The sequence below is a fragment of the Protopterus annectens genome, chromosome 1.part0 (genome assembly GCF_019279795.1).
Source record: "Protopterus annectens isolate FY-2018-M chromosome 1.part0, PAN1.0, whole genome shotgun sequence".
Taxonomy (NCBI): Eukaryota; Metazoa; Chordata; order Ceratodontiformes; family Protopteridae; genus Protopterus; species Protopterus annectens.
This window is the reverse complement of record NC_056725.1, coordinates 535,218,317-535,239,486: the sequence shown is the minus strand read 5'-3', so window position 1 is coordinate 535,239,486 and position 21,170 is coordinate 535,218,317.

Here is a 21,170-nt window from a genome sequence, read left to right as displayed (position 1 = left end):
CAGGCATGTGGGTCTGGTAGCCTGAGGGAGGCCCAGACAGACCCCACACCTGAAGCTGGGGTGTCTGATGTGGCTATTTCAGGGAGATACCCTATAGCAGTGAGCCCGAAAGTGAGTCACAGCTGCTGGAAGGTACTGATGTTCCCATGGACAGGGTGACTGCAAGGACAGAGGTGAGTGGTAGTACACAGGCTGACAGTGAGTGACTGCTGTCAGCAGATACCAAGCTTTCTGTGGAAAAGGCGCTGGGAAGGGTCACAAAGGAAGAGTTGAGACAGGCTCAGCTTTCAGACCCTATCTTATGAGGCTTGAGGGAGGTAGCTAAGGAGGCACCTGATTCTCAAGGAAAAGGGGAGTCTGTATACTGGAACAAAGGATTACTGTATAGACAGTGGACTTCTGAGGGAGGGCTAGAGGGTGAAGTAATACAGCAGTTGGTAGTGCCCAGAGCCTACTGTCTGGCACTTCCAGACATAGCCCATGACATTCCTTTTGCAGGTCATATGGCATAAAGTGTACCAAGAGATGTATTATGCAGAACTTTTAGTGGCCTAGGATTGCAAGGGGTGTAACAGGGTACTGCAAGACCTGTGAGCAGTGCCAAAAAGTAGAAAAGGTAAGAGACAAGATCAAGGCTTCTTTGATGCCTTTACCTATGATTGAAGAGCCATTTCAGAGGGTAGCTATGGATAGTGTGGGGCCTCTGAGTACCCCAAGTTCCACAGGAAATAAGTATATTATAGTGGTAGTAGATTATGCTACTAGATACCTTGAGGCAGTGGCTCTGTCCTTCATTGAGGCAGAGAAGGTTGCAAATACCACGTTAGAGATTTTCAGCAGGGTAGGTTTCCAGAGTGAAATATTGACTGACAGAGGTGTCAATTTCATGTCAGACCTGATGGCTTGTCTGTGGAAGTATGTGGGGTGAAGCACCTAAAAATCACCCTTACCACCCCCAGATTAACGGTCTTTTGGAGAGGTTAAACTCTGCACTAAAGATCATGCTACAGGCATTTGCAGACCAGTTTAAGAGAGGGTGGGACAAATATCTGCCCCATCTGCTGTTTGCATACAGAGAGGTACCCCAGGAATCCACAGGTTTTTCACCCTTTGAGTTGCTGTATCGGCATAGGGTGAGGGGGCTTTAGATTTTATTTGTGATGAGTGGGAGGGTAATTGTGGATCTCACAAGGAGTCTGTTGTGGCATATGTTGTAAACCTCAAGACAAGGGTTAGGGAGCTCATGGGCTTGACCCAGGAGAACCTAGCAGGAGCCCAGCAGCAGAAAAAGGTCTGATATGACAGGAATGCTTAAGCCCAAGAGTATGCTATGGGACAGCAGGTTATGGTGCTCATTCCTGTAAGACACAATAAGCTGCAGGCATTCCAAAAGCTTAAAGGGGTTTTGGGAGGACCCCCTGTGTTGTCCAGTCCCGATTGCAGCAAAGAATTTGTTGTGCAGGTAGATGCTTCAAACCATGGGGTGGGGGCTGTACTCAGCTATATTTCCTCAGAGGGAGAAGAGTACCCAGTTTTGTATCTCAGCCATAGACTCCAACTCAGGGAGGAATGTTATGCAGCTTTAGAAAAAAAATTGTCTAGCCATAGTATGGGCACTGCAGAAACTTCAGCCCTATCTGTATGGAAGGAAATTCACTGGGTGAACACAATCCTTTAGCATGGCTACCTCATGCCAGCCAGCAAAATGCCAAGTTATTAAGGTGAAGCCTAGGGGTGTAGGCATATGACATAACAGTTCAGCACCATAATGGGGTCAGCAATGCCAATGTAGGTAAACTCTCAAGACAGGGTATATGTTAATGTGTTCCCAGACAGGCCCATTTCTCTCAAGCAACATTTTTCCAGGTCCACTTGAAAAACTAGCTTGAGTCTTCAAAGGGGGGAAAGATGTGATTATATGAAGTAGTGCCATCTGTGCCAGGCAGAGTAGGGCAGTGCATGTGTAACATATGTCAGCATAGCTAGCTGAGGTTTTGTAAAGAATTTTATGCCATTTGATTATCACACTGATTTGTATAGATGCTTGTGTTAAACATGTATTTGTAAAGTTGTTTGTGTTAAAAATGCATCAACAGTGGGTACTGATGGACAGAAAAGAGATATACATGTATGTCAGACAGTATTATATGTTATATATTTTAACAGAGAATTTCAGAAGGGAAGAAGTTAATCTCACTCCAGCTAATTTTGAAAAATAAGTTGAAAATTAAATGGGTTGATTTAGGCCATAAAGATTTCATCTTACAGGTCTGATTGCAGTCAGAGACAAAAATGTCTGGGAAAATAAGGACTAGGAAACTTACTGTATTGTCCTTAGGGGTGAACTAATTGCTATGCTGGAAGGGTGGAAGTTTTTGAAATTGTTTTATATCTTTAAGATGCTGTAACTGATCTTAGCAAAGCTCAGGGTGTGTATTGTACCACAGTCAGGTGATCAGATGTGATGTCATTCTATAACCAGCACTGAAATTATTTTTTTAGATATTAGTAAGAGATATGATGGAACTCTCACTGCAGTACTTTGTTTTTCAAAACCTGACAGAAAAAAATCTCTCCCAGATATCTCACACAACCTCACACCTCATCTTGCCGTGCTGTAGTAAGCAACTCAACACTCATCATCTTGCCTTGCTATAGTAGGATAACTAGGCAACAGTGATTCTTTAGTCAGTCAGGAAAATATAGTGAGATTGTTTTTCTGTTTCTGTGTGAATCTATCCAACTGTGTTATTTTTATCTCCTGTGATTGAAACTCTTGTGTTTATTGTAACTAGATATTAAGTATTCTCATGTTTTCTATTTTATTATTTATTACTAAATATTTCTACACCTTTCATTGTGGCTGGCCTTTTAGAGAATACTTTTATCATCTTAAGTGTACTTATGCTTATTTTACTGACACTGTAGCCACTCCTGAAAGCCTTGTTGCATTGGTCAAGTTCTACCATTTGTATTAGTATTAATTTTACTCAGTATAACTGGGTACCCATGTAAAAGCCTTATAGTAGCTGACTGGTGGAAGTGTGATTACCTTATAATCTGGGCAGATGAGGCACAGCTGCTAAAGCGGTGCCAGCCTTTCCCAGGTGTGTGTGTGTGTGTGTGTGTGTGTGTGTGTGTGTGTGTGTGTGTGTGTGTGTGTGTGTGTGTGTGTGTGTGTTAGCTACTTTGAACATGGACACAGAGCTCCAAAGTGGTCAGTGTGAAGTCTTGTTTGGGGCCTGGGGAAAGACAAAGTCCAGCCTCAGGTCTGAAGTATGTTCCCTATGTGATCTTAAGTGAAATTGTACTTAGTACAGAGATCTGCATCTGAAAATACTGTGTGAATCCATTTTTGTTCCTAGTGGCCATCCCTCACTGGTGTCAGTGGTGAGGAATGAGGCTGCTTGATTACTGGCCCAGAGTAGGGACCATTACAGCATATATGAATTAATTGCACTGCTAGATGGAAATACAGTGATATTTAACAACTAGGAGCTGTTAATTAGTAAATAAAGCAGAAAATCAAATTATATGAAGTAGATATCTACCCATTGTGTCATGTTATCCTATGACATGCTTAATAAGAAGACTATAGAACTAGAATATTCTGTACTTACCATTGCTGCTTGTAATATTCTGTACTTGCCTTCCTTTTTAGTGTCATCTTTTTCAGTTCCAGCTTATTAAGCAAAGCAGTAATTTTCTACATTTTATTTTCAGATTTGCTGCTTTGATTCTAATGTATTTAGTACAATATTGTACATTCGCTTCTTAGCAGTATTTTAATAAACTACTGGGTCCTGTATATTTACTTTTCCACTGTACTCTTGCCTCCAAAATGTACTTTGCCCTTATGAAAGTTTAGACTTCCTCCTGAAATAAAGTGTTTTAACATACAGACACTCAATCTTTTAAATATTTTACATTCAAAAACATTAAAGAACAACTCTCAGAAACTGTGTATAGGCTTGTCTCAGGATGCTCAGAAACTGGGTTTAGCTTTTCCTCATGATGGAAATTAAAGTCTTTTGTTTTGAAACAAAATTCTAAACTAATTTACTGTCATATCAAAGTGTTCAGAGTAAGAAACTATTAAGATACTGCACTTGATAACTCAAGCAATTAAACACTTAAGAAATGGAAGTGCATGTTTAAAAACTGAGTTTTTCGAGTTAATGAACACTGATGCATATTGTCTCGTAGACATTTTGGAACATGTTTAAAACATCCATTTGTATCAATCATTTAATATCATATCCCACACAACTAAATAAAACATTTCAGTGCTTTTAATGTACCTTACAACTACAATCATACATTTATATGATACATCATTTGTATCATGGTAGAGACTTCTGATCAGTAGTGTATATTTTGTAATTCTTATCCACCAAGGGTTTAGCATTACTGTTTTCTGTAAGTGTTTAACCTATAGAAAAGCCTTATTGAAGATCTTTACCATACCATAATGGAAAATATTTAAAAATGTATGCAGAAATCAAAATTTGACACAATCTGCTAAAAATATGGTACTATTGTGTGCTGACAGCCCCTGTTCTGAGATACCAGATGGAAGAGAATTCTCAGCTGGGCCTGTGACATTATGAATTGTACTTTACAGTAATGCAAAAGTAACATATTAAAGCATGGTGCATGAGAAAACATACACAATGGCATAACATTTTAAAATGTCAGTGAAAAAACATCATTTAACACTGTACTATTGAATTTAAAACATAATAACATCACAGGAATTGCATTGTAAAGACAGATAAACAATACATACCTGGCCCTATGTTGCAGCAAGATGGTTCCCTAACTACAAATCAACTGACTGGGGTTTGATTAGTGGCCCTGGTACTGCTGGAGCCAGAAAAAGAGGAGAAGAGTGAAAAGGAGTGGCCTGTTTGTCTCCCCTGGAGGGTAGGAAAGGATGTGCATACTCTGTGACACATGAAGCAGTGTGATTTCCCAAGTGTAAACCAGAGAAACCACCTCCAAGTGCTTTGATGGGGGTGCAGGGTCTCTTAGAAGAAATTCTGCTTGCGGAATTGATGAGATGTCCTCCACAGTTAGCCCATTGCATGTCCCTTCCCCTGGACTTTGCCAAGTTCATGGAAGGAAGGAAGAATGATCTAAGACCTGAGAAAGCTGTTTCCATGAACTGGCTTTAATACTGTAGGCATTATAGAAAACTGCACTGGTGACTGCACTGGGTACAAAAACAGTTCTATTACAAACTGTGAGTTTTTAAGTTAACTGATATTTCAATGCCTGTATTGCTTTTCAACCCCAGAAAGGAATGCAACCCTTTAGACAGAAATGCTACAGCTTAAAGTGATATTTATAGATGGAACTACCTACCTGATCCTCTCAGTTATGTGTGTGTGAGGCACAAAAGCCCTTATGTACGTAGTGAGATTTGCTGAGACAAAGGATATCTTCATAGCAGTGAGAAGGGTTGCCTTGAACAAAATTCCTATTTGTTCCTGTTATACCTCCTGTGTTCTGATCAACATGAACTCTAATAAGGTTTTTAGTAAACTCTGATACAACTCTCTAAATAGCTTTCACCAAAGTATTGTAACTGACCAAGAGCTGCTGATTCTCCAACATAGGTAACCATTTTACTAACCCAATCATCCACCTCCCCCAGAAATGCCAAAATAAAGTGAAGGCCTGAGGAAACTCAGAACACAGAGTGATGTGGAGGCTTATGTAATAGCACTTGAAAGATATGCAGCTAGAGAAAACTGGCCTGAAGCCAAGCAGGTCAGGATACATTGTTCACATTTAACTGAGGACTCAATAAAACTGTACATTGACCTTCAGGATGCTGATGGCAGTTGATGCAGAGTGTTATATGAGCATTCCTGTGGCACAGGGCTTGATCACCTCAGCCCTTATTTGCATATTGTGTGACCCGGAGGAAGTCACTTAAATACACATTGCTCCTAGTTTCCCTGAAAAGGGACTCTCAATCCAGCTAGCCTGCCTTGTTAAAAATAGGTATTATGTTTACAACTACCACAAACTGAAACAAGAAATTTTGGCTAAGGCTGAGACTTCACCTGGCACACTGGTCCTTAAGTTTCACAAATAGAAATTCTGAACAGACATCAGACCAGTAATGTTAGAAATGGGTGATTTAGTGCATATTCTGAAACTGTGGTAGAACTTTATGTAATTAACGTAAATACATTTCTAATAATTTTGATTGTTGACATATAAAAGAAGATTCTCTAGCAACTTAAGAAAATGGGTGTTTTGGAATAACCTGAATAGCTAGTCATTTTACTAGAATGTTTACCATTAACTTAAACTACAGTTGTAAGCCAGACTTGCGTGTGTTAAGGAAGACCACCAAGCCTTCACCTAAGTATGTTCCTTTACCTGCAAGCAAGATAAAATGGCACTGTCTGTGATGGCTTGCTTTAAATCTTCCAAAAAGAGCACATAGCACAATATTGTACAGTTACAAGCAACAGTTCTATACCTTCAGAATTACTCTTAGCCAACAAGCAGTACCTGAAATCATATCTATAGTATGTGATAATATATTTACTCTTAGCCAACAAGCAGTACCTGAAAGCATATCTATAGGATGTGATAATATATTTTTGATGACTAGAGGTGTAGAATTTTTTTCATTGTACTGTTATAGAACTTGTTAAATATAATATTGTGGTACTCAGAAAAAGTGCAATGGTCATTGTGTGTTTGTAAGCAAAAAACAGCTAGTAAACAAAGCACTGAAGTAATATATACAAAAGGGAATACCTCATATGTGCAGACATATAAATCCTTTTAGGAAAAGTGTTATACTCAGTAGTTCTAGTACTTAGCTAAAAAGTTGACATGATTATTGTCCAATATTTTTCTAAATTCAGTTAACTATAGTGGACATGAGAGGAAATGTACAACAACATATACTGCCAGAAATACATAACCCCCATAAAGAAAAAGATGCGGATCTAGAAGGCAAAAGAAAAGGGAACACAGATTGTGTTCTAGGTGAAAGGGTTGGATAAGCCTGATACTGATTTGTACCAAAAGAGGTTAGTAGTTGAAATAATAAAATGACTCACTGGAGAGACTGGTGGGGAGATGAAACTGAAAGACTCCAAAAGATACAGTACTAAAGAAATTTGGTGTGGTGACTGGCAGGAAAGAGTCTATTGTTAAAAAAAGACTAAGAAGGCAGGCATAGAAGCTAAGGAAGTCATGAACAAATCTCATACTGAAGAAAAAGGGAAAAACAAATTTGAACAAAGTTTTGAGCTTCTAGCTGATATACCAATGCAGAGAACCAGTTATACGCAGAAACAGGAGTCTAACAGTAAAGTGATTAAATAACTTCTGAAAAAGAGAAAGAAAACCTTCCAGTACCTTTGGAGGAAATTATTTTTGTGAGTTGCATTTTACAGAGGCTTTACTAGATGAAAGGCAGAAACCTGCACTTGTATCTATAGAAGAACAGGCCATGGCCTTCACTTCATATCAGAATACTGATGAAAATAATGCCACCTTAGCTGACCTCCGTATCAGCTATGCCAATTGTAAGAAAGTTCAGTAGGAAGACAGTATAATAAGCAGAGCCAGAGAGAATGCAGAAAGAGTAGATGGGGCCTAAAGAAACAGAATAGCGCCACTTCATACCATATTCTGAGCTAAGAAATGACCTGTTGTATAAGGCAAACAAAGATAAAGAAAATATGCTGAGGCATTTATTAGTTTCAAAGTATGTTAGAACAGAGGTAATGAAATTAGCAAACAGCCACATTACTTGGGGGTCAGTTAGCGATACAAAAGAAAAGTATTAGGATTTTAGCAATTCCACTGGCCAAATGTTATGAAGGACATGCAGTCTTTTTTGTGCAGCTTGCCCCAATGGAATTTTTCTTTTTCCTTTTCTTCTGCTTGGTCAGAATGTAAAAAGACAGCACACAGATAATGGTTTCAGAGCACTTTGATACCCATATGTATTGTCAAAGTCCTAGTTAAGAGACTAGCAATGGGCATTATATGTTCACTTGTACATCTCTGCAAAGACCATCAGTAGATCCTGGTAATCATTCATTATGAAACAAAGTTTCTGGAAGCAGTACCACCATGAAGAGTTAATGCAAAGTCCATATCTGAAGAGCACCCAGGCTGGAGGGTGTGCACATACTCAGGTGCACCTTGTGGTTGATCTTTGAAGGGAATCAGGAATTTACAGAGGGTATTGTCTTCAGGAGGCAAAGCCGTAGTTGAGCTTCAGTGGAGGTGTGTCGATATGGCAGCTAGCCCATTGCACATCCTTCCCTGAATCATGAATGGGTGTGCACAAGGGGCAGAAACACAGGTACATAAATAAAATATACTCCTCAGCAATAGTGTGATGCTGCCACAAGGTGCTTTGATCTCCTCTCCAGCCCTAAGCATGGGTAAGAGAAATGTCAGAGATGCTAGTCAGGTTCAGTAGACCCAGTAAACAAGGAGAAGAATCCCCAAATAATATATATTTTTTTAGAAAGTCCATATAAAAAAAAATAGCACTGCTGTTTTCTACAGAAGGAATTTTCTGAGAAATTCTTACTTATCATACCACTTCATTCATGTCCACATTAATGCATGAGCCATAGCCAGCCTTAGGCAAAGGCCAACTAGGCAGCCACTTGGGTGCCTCTGTACCAGGGGCACCTTTCTAGAAATCACCCCTCCTCGAACAATGAGAGAGGTGCCTTAGGGATAAAGTCCTGTAGTTTTTGCCTTTCTGTTTGTTGGACTCCTGCTCCAACCACTCATGACCTTCGCAGACAATGAATTGGGTAGGTCATGGGCAGGACAGAGGAAAAAAAAAATCAAAAAAATTCAAAAGTGAGAATCTGTCAGTGACGTGAGGTAAGCAGAGCTGCATTTTGTATTGTTACTGGCAGACAATCACATCTTTTGGATAGATGGGGGTCTGGTTAGTCCTTGGCTGTCCCTGATTTTGAAGAACATGCTTATTTTACCACATACAATAACAGGCATTTTGGTTTCAGATTCCATATCCTTCAGAAAAAAGCATGCTAATGCAAAACCTGTTCTAGCAATTTTCTAAGTTTGTAAGAACAATATTTAAAATATGCCCCTGATTCTGCTCCCCTCTAATTATTTCTGACTTTGTCCAGGTGTCTTGTGCTAAGAGGTTAAGAGGCATGCCCCTCCCTATATTTTTTATTCTGGTAAACAACTGAGGATTACAGTCAGTCAAAAATACCATGCATTGCCGATCAGTGCTTCTATTCAGAAAATGTTTGTCAAGGCACAATCTGTTGTTCTACATAAAATGTTGTCCTGTCTTTGGGGGAATATGACTAATGGCTGCTTTCTGCTCATTTTTTTCTGAATTTGCTGGATTAGTGAGATTTGTGTAAGGTGAGATTGGAGTACTTCAATGCGTATCTACTGTTTCCATGGAACAAAGATAAAATGCACTCCATGGATGTCATGTTTAATTATAACTGTTGGATGGAGGTGGGAACTGTCTGTAGAAAGTAACTGACACTCTTGTTTTCTCAGCTTAAAGAATCATAGATTGATAGGTTCATAGGTGTGTACTAAGCTAATGACCTGGGGGCCTTTACAAGCCTAGCCCATAAGATTACCCTGGCATCATGCCACCTGACCTTAGTTCCAAGTGCCTCTGTCGAGTAAATCCACCGGAGAGATCCCTGGGGTGAATTTTCTATTTCCCATCCACTCATCAAGATTTCTCTTGAAGAGGGCCAGTGAGGTGCTCTGCTTGGCATGTATGGGAAGTCCATTTCATAGCATGGGCAGTCTCTGGGTTATGAACCTGTCCTTCCAACATGTTCTGTTAATTGTGATAATGAGGTTGAGGCCTCTGGAGCATGTGGTGTGGAGGGATTGGGATTTCTTTAGATGTAGCATTTCTAACAGAGCTGGGTCAGACATGGCTTTGTAAGTCAAGCAGAGATCGCCTCTAAGTAGGCGACATGAGACAAAGACTAGTTGGAGTTTTTTTAGTCTGTCCATATAAGACAAATGTTTAAGGCCAGAATCCTCTTTGTGAGGTACTTTTGTGGCCTCTCCAGTTGTTGTAGGTGTTTAGTGAGGTACATGCCAAATGGGGCCTTGTACTAATGATTGACCTAATGAGGGAAGAGTAGAGGGAGACAATGACCTCTTTCTTCCTGGATGCAAAACCCTTAGTAATGAGATGTGCCACGTAGAAGGACTTTCTGACCACAGTAGCAATGTGGTGGTCAAAAGAGAGATTGCTGTCAACCTGTGTTCCCAGATCTCTTATAACACCTTCTATGTTCAGTGGACTAACATTGATGTGGTAATTCATGGGAACTGGGTTTTTCCCAAAGGGGATGATGACACATTTTTTGATATTGAGCTTAAGGCCATGGTTCACTGTTAAGATTTGCCAGACTGCTGTGCATTTGCAGGATTACTGTCATTTATCTGAAGCAGCTTGTAATACTTTAAGGTGTGGCTATTGTTTCCATGGAACAAAGCTGAAATACAAGGCATAATTTATTTTAAACATCCCACACCATTTTCTCACAGGTTTGGGAGTCGCTTTGCATGACTGATGGTGAGAGAAGAATGCCCATATATACAACATCAACTGTTACTAATACACCTGTTTAAAGCATTAGGGTCTTGTATTGGGAGGAGCAGGGATGACAGCAGCCCCCCGATAGACATTATACCACCTGTCTTTGTACAAAAGTAATGGAGGATGTGAGTGACTAGAAGGTGCGGGTGGAGTTTGCTACTGTACACCCTGTGGGGTGTTTAAAGTAAGCTTTAACAAATGCAATGCATGGCTATCACTTTTAGCTATAATTGCAGAAAAAGGGCTGTCTACAGAAAGTAATTTACCCTCTTGTTTTGTTAGTCTAAACATTTACTTTCTAGTTTGGCAGGACTAGTGTGCATTTCCAGAATTAACATGATTTCTGGGAAGCAACATGGAATATTTTAATGTGTGGTTACTGTTTGCAGGGAAGTTGACAGAACTAGAATGCAATACATGGATGAAATTTATCACAATCATCTGAAATGTATACAGAAGTAGCTATAACTTCTGAGTGGAGTTTAGAGCTGTCAGTTGAAAGAAACTGATCTATTGTTCTTAGTTTAAAACAGTCGCTATCTGACATTCAGCAGTAGTGTGTATCTGTATGAAGTAAGATGGGCTACTGAACTGGATATGTGAGATATGCACAGACAAAGTAGCTATAATTTTAGGGCTGTCTGTAGAGGAAAATAACTGTCATTGTGTCTTTGCTATAATTGTGGGACAGTAGAGTAATTTTCATTACCCCACTGTTGTGCATCTCAGAGTTGGTATATTTAATAGAGATGTGTGGGTGAATGGGGCTTTGGAGATTGTTTTTTGTATTTTGTTTAGATTTCAATGATTTGGGAAATTGTAATTTTTTTTCATCTGACTGTATTCCAATAAAAGTTTGTTTCAATGTGTTGATACAAATATAATAAGAAAATGTGACAGATTTATTGGGATAACTGGCAAATGAATTAACAAGGAATAGGTAAACAGATCTTCACAATTCTCAATACTGCAGTAGCCTTTGTCTATTTGGGTTGCATATTGCCTAAGATACCAGATAGCTTCAAAAAGATCTGGTTCCCTATTACACCAACACTCTAGCTGCTAATTGGCTAGCCCCTTGAAGGAAAAACAGCAGTCAGAGTATAGATAATGTCAGTACTTTATTGTCACCTCAAGAGGAAACGGCTCTGTGGATTCACATGAGCTGCAATCAGCTTCAAGCATAAATTCTGGTAGATAAATCCCCATGAGGAATCCTTCCACACAGACATTATTGCTCTTTTAAGAAAATATTAATATTTTATTTGCTGACTAAAAGTTGCATTGCCTCTTTAAGAAAACTGGTATTTTTTATAGTTTTGGAAGTTTCCTTTCCAGATCAATATTTTTAGAGAAGAGCTTATTTTTGAGTACTGGAGGTTAATTTTGTGATGAAAATGTACTACTTTTTAGAACTTATATTTGTTTGTCTAAGTTCTAAGAACTGGGACTTCTTCAGGACAGGATTTCTTTTGAATCCTTGTGTGGACTTTATGACAACTTACCTTTAGTTCTTTCAGGCAGTGCACTTCAGGAAAGGGATTTAGCTCTGTAAGGATTTCTGTGTGCTGCTTGTGCTTTTACTTTTAAAAGGGGACTGCTTGTGGAAGTGAAATTGTGTGTACTGCTTGTGAGTACTTGTCTGACAATTTACCTTCTCTTAAACTCTTTCCAGCAGCTCTTAAAAGTGATCAAGCTTCTTCCTCATCTACAGTGTGAATACTTACTCCAGTCCTGCTGGTTCTTCACCCACCATAATTAAAAAGAAAAAGCAATGCAATAAAGATACCTTGCCACCACCATGGGTACAGATAGTGCATCAGCCATTGGTGGGTGACTCTGTAGTTGCTGACCGTTGTTCCTAGGACCATTCACTAATTTCTCTGGGTTAGTCTGGTATTGTCTCTTTAGCCACCATGGATCAGGGGTCAACCAAGTTCTCTGTGGCTGTTCCAGTGTCCGATCCAGGCATAGGACAGCCATCTGTTTTGGATGTGGGAGATAAACTCTGAGAGGTTCTTCTCAAGGTGACCTGGGAAAGAAACATCTTACCAGGGGTGAAGTGACATCCCATAATTGGTCTTCCTCCAATGAGATCTCTATGAAAAGAAGGTAAGACATATCTTATTAAAGGAGATGATGCCTCTTCTTAAAGCAGATTTCCTTACCTTAGCCAAAAGTATATTGCAGGCTGTTACTCTTGGAACTCAGAAATTCTTACCAGAGTTGTTGTTGTTGTTGTGTCTTTCGGCTTTTCCCAGTTAGGGGTTGCCACAGCGGAACTCCGGTCCGCTAATGATTGGCAGTAGATTTTTACGTGCCGAGTTGCCAGCCCTGATGCACAACCTTCAATGAAGGTACATCCATTCACTCATGTCTTCACACAGAAGACACTCGAGCTGAGAATCGAACAGTACAACGTCTTACTGTGAGGCGACAACGCTACCGCAGCACCAAGATTGTAACCTCAATAAAAGAAATTCCCGAAGAAAGTGTGTCAGAAGCTTCTGATATTGACAGAGACTGTGTTTCTTATCCTGGAGATTCCAAAGCCCAGTACTCTGAGTTTGAGGAAAGTTAGTCCCCTCCAGCTCCCATAGAGGAGTTTTCCTTTTCTGAAACTATTTCAAGGATGGATGACATATTTTTGGGACCCAGTGGCTCTTTCCTCTGAATTGAGAAGATATTATGATATGTTGCAAGTGGATGTGCCACATGCTACACCTAACCCTCCTATTTTGTAAGCCTTGGATGATGTGTTAAGTGCTGCCTGTAATAACCATGACTCTAGCCCTCAGTGCCAAAAAAGACAGCTAGTGTTTATAAAGTGTCTCAAGCTAACACCTTCTTATTTTGTCATCTTAGATCTGATCCAGTAGCCATTTCAACCTCTTTGCCAGCTGTAAACATATTTGTAGTCAATTGTAACCCTTCTTCTATCAATAAAGAAGGTAATGTCTTGGACTGATTTGTTAAGAGAATTGTCTCTTCTTCCAGTCCAGCATATTGGATTGTTAACTGCCAAGCAGCCAAGCACATAAGCAGACGTTTATTTTTAGTTGCATAAACAGTTTGAGGGGATACTCTGCCACACTTCCTTCAGAAGGTGGTCCTGCCTGAATTCTATTATTTCTAATCCATCTCAAGTATCTAAACATGCTTTGAAGAGTATGCATGATTGTGCAGGTGCTATGTCTAGGGCCACTGCTCTTGTTACAGTTTTGAGAAGGTATGCCTGGATACATAATGTAAGGCTTGCTGATGAAATAAAGTCTGCGATTTTAAACTCTACTTTTGACAAGGAGGTTTTGTTTGGCCCTTCTGCTACTCATGTCCTCAGATAATATGATGAAAGAGGGAAATTAATTCAGAGACTGTCTTAAATTTCTCATGTCCTCCATGACAACTCTCAAAATCCTCTACTCCCTTTAAAAGACAAAATAAACAATCCTGCCACTTTCTGGTAAACAGGGAACAAAAAAGAGATGGCAAGAAGGGAACAACAAAAATAAGGGATCATTTCAGAAAAAGAGACAGTCTAATCCCCCAGAATGGCTATGCCAGCATTCAATCCTTAACATGGTTTCTTCTTTCCTTTCCAATCTGAGGTTCAAGATAAATGTTCAAAAATCCTCTTTGATTCTATCACATATGATTATGTTTCTGGGCTACCTTCTAGACACATCTCTGCAAAAGGCTTTTCCTTAACCAGGAAAAGAGGGGTTTTTGTCTGGAAACTTTCCTGAACTTTTCTAATTAACCTTCTTGAGCTTCACCCAGGGAATATCTCAGGATAACAGCGTTCATGGTTTCTAAGATTCTCATGATTCCTCTCTCCAGGTTACACATGAGAAAAATCCTGATGGCTTTAAAAAACACATGAACCCAACATTATCATCCTCTGGAATTTTAGATTCCATTTTGGGGCTTTGTCCTGGTGGAGATATAGAATGGCTCTCTTCCTGTACCAAATCAATCTGTAACTACAGACACCTCATATTTTGCTTGGGAAGCAATTTCTATGGGGGTTAAGGTGCAAGGCCTATGACATACGTCAGACAGCCCAAAGCACACAAATGTCAAAGAGATGTTTGCTATGATTCATGCTATAAAGTCCCTTCATTATCTGTTTTCCCACAGGACATCTGCAGGTGATTACAGACAACACCACAGTGAAGTGGTATATAAACAAATGGGGCCATCAGGTCTTACCCTCAGTGTAGCTGGCTATGATGGCTTCAGTGGTAGCTGTTTAGCATTGTATAACCCTCCAAGCATCTTACATTCTGTCAGAGTAAAATGCGGTGACAGACAAGCTGCGCAGGACCTAGACAGACCCTCCTGAATGGAAATTGAATGAAGAGGGAGTCTTTCAGGAATTGATCCAATTGTGGAGAGCATCTCAAATAGATCTATTTGTATTATTTCAAAAACAGACAAACAAAATTTGCACCACAAGCAGGCATAGAAAATGGATTCATTCCCATTCTCATGATCAGGTATGTTCCTTTATGCATTCCCACCATTTCCACTGATGTCCATGGTAATTATGAAGTTTCAGAAAGGCTCTCCAAAAATCATTGCGGTGACTCCCTTTTGGCCCAAACAATATTGGTTCTCCCTTTTTATGGAATTTGCCAAGGTCAGTCACCACAAGCTTTCTCACAAATTGGATTTATTCACACAAGACAAGGAGAGTTTGCTATACCTCAGTCTCAAACAAGTTCAACTATCTGCCTGGATGATTCAATTTTGATACATTTTAGGCCCCTTTTTTCTTAGTGTGTGCAGAAGGTACGAAAGAAGGCAAAAAGCCTGTTAGCCGGAAATCTTATTTTGGCAAGTGGAAAGAATTTTCTAGTTGGTGCCTAGCCATAACCAGGACCCTATAAGGGATTATGAACTACCGGTTCTTAAATGTTTGTGTGAATTATTTTCCTCTGGCCTTTCTTATTTCTCTATCAAGGTTCATCTAGTGGCCATTTCAGCATGTCTGCCCATGGATCCTCCCATTTCCTTTGTTTTTGGTAAAACAGTTTCTAAAGGGGGGTTACATTTTAGGTTACCTAGAAAACAGGTAGCTCCTTTTTGGGATATTAACTTTGTGCTAGAAAAGTTAACTATATCCCCCTTGAACCATTTATCAGGCTCATTTAAGGTTCATCACATGGAAGACTGTACTTATTATTGCTCTGGCATCTGCAAGAAGAGTATCTGAGTGGCAGGCTCTTATGGTGTGTAAACCCTATCTAGTATTCCATAGAGATAGGGTCACATTAAGAACAAATCCCTCATTTATGCCCAAGCAGAGTTCAATCTGCCCATGTTCTATCCACATCCTTAGAACCAGGGAGAAAGAATTCTATATACTTTGGACCTGCGCAAGCAGCTCAGATAATATTCTGACAGAACTAAGTCCTTTAGAAAGGCAGCTCACCTATTTATTGCTTACAATGGGACAAATAAAAGACAACCCATGTACATGTATCTAAACCTAACAATTCTGCTAGCAAACCACTGCTCTCCCACCACTTCGCTAAATCCTGGAACTCCATCCCACTAGCAATATGACAAGAATACTCCCTAAAGTCATTTAAACTCAACTAAAGTCCTACTTACTCATTTGCTAGCTCTGTACATGTGATGTTCCTGGATAATCCCCAAACTCTTACTGTCACCACCGTTTTATGTAACTGGCCAGAATACAGCTACTTCTTTACAATCTCTGACTATCCGACTATCATCTAACCCTTTCAACTACTATCACTAGCTCCCTTTTACCTGGACCTTTTCAATAAGTCCATAATTTGTAACCATGTTCATCATATACTGTCTTCTACTCAATATCTATTTCAGCTGATTCCATTTGAAAGTAACTAGACTCTTGATATTTGCCTATGTTCATAAGTTCGTAGGTGTTTACTAAGCTAACGACCACAAGGGCCTTTTTTAAACCTAGCCATGCATCCCAAATCTTTGACAAGTTCTGATACCCTTGATAAGTGTAAGCAGGGGTTTGGGAGATGAACCATTTACAAGTTACTTGTGGCCATTAGAGACATATGTGCCAAACCAGGGATGAATTTCTGGTTTCCCATCCAATTGTCCAGGTTGCACTTGAATTGGGTTAGGAAGGAACTCTGCTTCACATGGATGTGGAGCCTGTTCCATAGATGTCGTAGTCTCTGGGATACATACCTGTCTCTCCAGCAGGACCTATTTATATCACAGGCAAGGTATAAGTCTTTAGCGTGGGTAATTCTGGTGCTGTTTGTTTTGTGGATATGCAAGAGGTCCATCAGAGTGGGGTCTGACAATGCCCTGTATGCCAGGCATAGATTTCTATTGAAAAGCCTGTAGGAGACAGAATACAGGGATAGGGCCTTGAGGCTGTCTGCATAGGACATTTTACTTACACCCTGTATTCTTTTAGTGAGGGACCTCTGTGGACATTCCAGTTGCTGAATATGCCTGGTTAGGTACATACCAATGGAGGCATTACACTCAATGATAGGTTTGATGAATGCTGAATACAGTGGAACAATGACTTCCATGGACTTAGATGCCATACCTTTGTTTATAAGTTGTGCAATATAGAATGACTTCCTCACCACTGTAGACACATGATGGTCAAAGGCTAGATTACTATCCATGTGTGTCCTTAAGTCCATGACTACTGGGTCACCTCTAAGGGGTGTGTTGTCAATATGATAGTTACCAAGGATGGGTGACTTCACAAAGGATGCTATTATGCATTTCTTGGCATTTAGTTTTAGTCCATGGCTCTGACACCATTTGTTTGTCTGTGTCAGCCCCTCATGGAGAACATTAGTGTCAGTGTGAAACTCAATGATAGCTCCTAATTTGCAATCATCTGCAAATTTAGACAGCCAGAGACCACTGACATTGGTCTTGACTTCTTAGAAGTAAATGTCAAAAAGGAGCAGTCCAAGGACTGATCCCTGAGTGACTCTACTTGTGACTGGCCTATTTGTAGAGGTGGACTCTCCAATTCTAACTTCCAGGGTCCTGTCTGTGAGCCAGTTGGCTATCCATCAGGTGACATATGGGTCTGTACCCAACCCAACCTCTTGAGTTTGTCAGCAATGCCCGAGTGGGGTATTGTGTCAAAAATAAAGACCTCGGCCACGTTTCGAACCCAAGCCCACCACATCTGCAGCACACTGCATTAACCTGCCATGCCACACAGATCTTAATGTTCTAAGATGATTTAAGATGTTTTACTGTATTCTTCATTTAACGTTCATATTTTCATTAACTGTCATATCATTACAATTATATGTATGCTCATTTACTATTCTATGTATGTACATTTACTATTCTATGCATGTGCATTTATTATTTTTTGATTAGCTGTCATGTCATTATTAGTCTATGCATGTATATATGTTTGGATGTACATTTATTAGGTAAATCTTATATAACTGCCATCTACTCATTCTGTAAAGTGGAGTATTTCTCCCTGGGCCTCTGCTGAAAATGAGACTTGTGCCCACTCACACTTTCCTAGTAAACAAAAGCAATAAATAAATAAAACAAGATATTCCAAGATGGTAGTCCTCAGCATCAAGGGACATTCTATTAGAGTCCTGGTTTCTACAATGGTATACTGGAAAGGGGTGGACACTAGATGCACTCTAGAGGCCGCTACATGGTCCTACTTTTTACAAAGTATTACAAACCGAATTCCTATTCCAGGTCTAGGATTGGTTTTGTAAAACCATTCTCCAGTGGCTCCTGGAGCCTTATCCTTCTTCCTTCCAAGTTGAATAGGCTCTGGTAATCAACCCAAATAGCCTAAGACTACTGTATCAGACAGCATGATGACTATAGTACAGTTGTGTAAGTTGTACTTACCAAAATAGTAGATGTTTGGATTCCTCGCTGTTACAGTAGCCACACACATACTCCATATAATTAGTTCTGGGGATATAAAGTCATTTATTACTGTTTGCATCATTTAGAGGTTCAAAATGACTAAGCTCTCTGTCTCTATGCCTCTTTTTATGGGCAAGAAAGTCCTGAAGTTGTCTACAGTCTTAATGATGATTTCCTTGCAAGGGGTTAGCTAATCAGTAGTCAGAATGTAGGTGTGAGAGCTTTGTGAAGCTAGCTGACTGTTATATCCTGGCATCAGTGGCATGGTTAGTATGAGGAGAAGGGGCACCTACCATCAGGGAAAAGTGTTACGGGGTTCAGCCATCTGATCCTAATCGTTTTTTAGTGTGTACTGGCTTTTAAAAGCCACTATTGTTTTTGCAGTCAAACCTGAGCACCAGAGCACTCCATGTGTGGACTAAACTGTAGCAACTGTTTGTTAAATTTGTTATGTTATCTAATGTTATAGTAAGTGTATATATATATATATATATATATATATATATATATATATATATATATATATATATATATACTTTCATTACTGCACTGTTTTTAGTATGCATATTTGAATATTTTTTTCTCGACACTTGGGGTATTAAGAAAGAAACATAATGCAATGGGGCTGTGGTAAGCAGTGCAGTGATTATTGGGTGGTGTGACCCAACAGGAATTTGGTATGTATAAATGTCAACAAAGAATGGACATGCCTTAATTCTGCTGCATAATGAAGCTTTGAAAATGTGAAAATGGCAATCGCCATGCAAGTGAGTGACTCATACTCTGTCTGTGTGACCTGGGAACACTAGCATGTAGGTAGCATGCTCAATGCTATGTGTGTTCACACATGTATTCAAGTGGCATGTAGCTATGACATATGCATTGGTAGAAGTCCATACAAAGGGTACACAGCCAAGTGCCATCGGATTTTATTATATAATTGGTGAGACAGGGAAGTCAGAAAGGGGGAAGATCACACAGATAAATACACAGGACAATGGGAAGGATGGAATGGTGTCGGGATAGGGAAGAAAGGCATTTTGGTGGAACAGATGCACTTCTTAGTTTTTATAAGAAAGGTAGAGGGAGAAAGTACCATAGAGAAGGTGTGGCCAGGAATGAGGGTCTAGAGATGTCAGCATGTTTATTTTAAAAACATGTGCATAAATGGAAATATTAATAGAATCTGAACATGAAATCTGTGTGGTTATTATTAAAATCACTGAATACACTAGTGGCACAAAAATAGTGCTGGCGTTTCTGGTGTCATACTTGGTGAAGGAAGTGTCAAGTTCTGGTTATCAAATGAAAGTAAGTGGAAATGGGTAGTAATGCCAACATTTTTCTTTTATAATAATTTTGGGGTTGACTGTGTGAGGCGAATGTAGGATAGGGTTAAAGTAAGAAGGGAATAGCTTTAGCATTGTGTGTGTATCAGAGACATATATGGCTCATAGGCCCCCCAGTACCAACCCCCTCTTCTCAGATCTTGTGCTTCTCCCTCCTGCTCTATACTCTCACACTCTATCTGAGAGCAAAACAAAAACTTCTACTATCTTTCATTACTTCTGCTAGGAGGCGTTCCAGGTCCTAAAGCCATTCTTGTCTACTGTTGCACACATTTACATGCTGAGAAAAAAATTTAAAAATAAACAAAAAAAGAAAGGATCTGCCAGCTGAGCCCCCTAACACATTCAGCCACACCCTAACTGTGATTCTGATGTGTGCCTTTGAGTCTTGTTTTCTTATACTCTTGGGGTCTTGGGGAAGGGTGTTAGTGGCTCTTACACATAGGTTAGGCTTAGGGTTTGTTATAGCCCCCACCCTGTCATCCTTACTCAGGTGGGCTAACTCTACCCCCTCTCAAACCACAACATTATACATTGGGTCACTAAACACCCTTTCCATAGTGTGACTGTAACTTAGTGGTCTGTTTTTTTTTTTTTTTTCTTTTTTTTTTTTTTTTTTGCTGAAGGATGCTGGTTGTGTATCACTGTAATTGCATTCAATTACTGTTAATATATTCATTTTTATAAAATTTACTAAAGGAAAAACAATACAATCTACATGGAATTTCAGATGCATTCAGTTAAAAATGATTGAATGAAATCACTTGGAAAGTCTTAGCAGAAATCAGGACATGTAAAATCTGGTGGACTTCACATGGAACAGAGAGTATAGTCCTTGTATGATGCTGATGGAAGAAAGGTATGTTAATGAACAGGTAAATAAACAGTCCCCTAGATTTAATAAATTCTGTGTAGGCATAGTGTAGAGCCTACATGGAATGTTACCATGTCCGTGTACACAGTTCCCCCTCGGCAACACATCATGCATATTAATCATGGCGCGTTGCTGAGGGAGAGCTGTGAATCACAGTTATTGAATCAGTGTAGGGAGTGTGGTGCTAACTGTGTCAGCAGATGAGTAACACACTCCCTGCACTGTACAATTGGAGTATAGCAATGTAATTAAAATGTTTTTTAAATCATGTTTGCATGGCGTGCCGCGGAGCACAACAGTGCTAAGTTGTGTCAATATACCAGACATCTAAAAAGAGAAACCAGATTTATTTAATTATTCATCTAGAGGTCAAGTTTAAGTGTAGCTGAGTGGGTATGTGTGGTGTGCCACAGTGCTCAGCTCT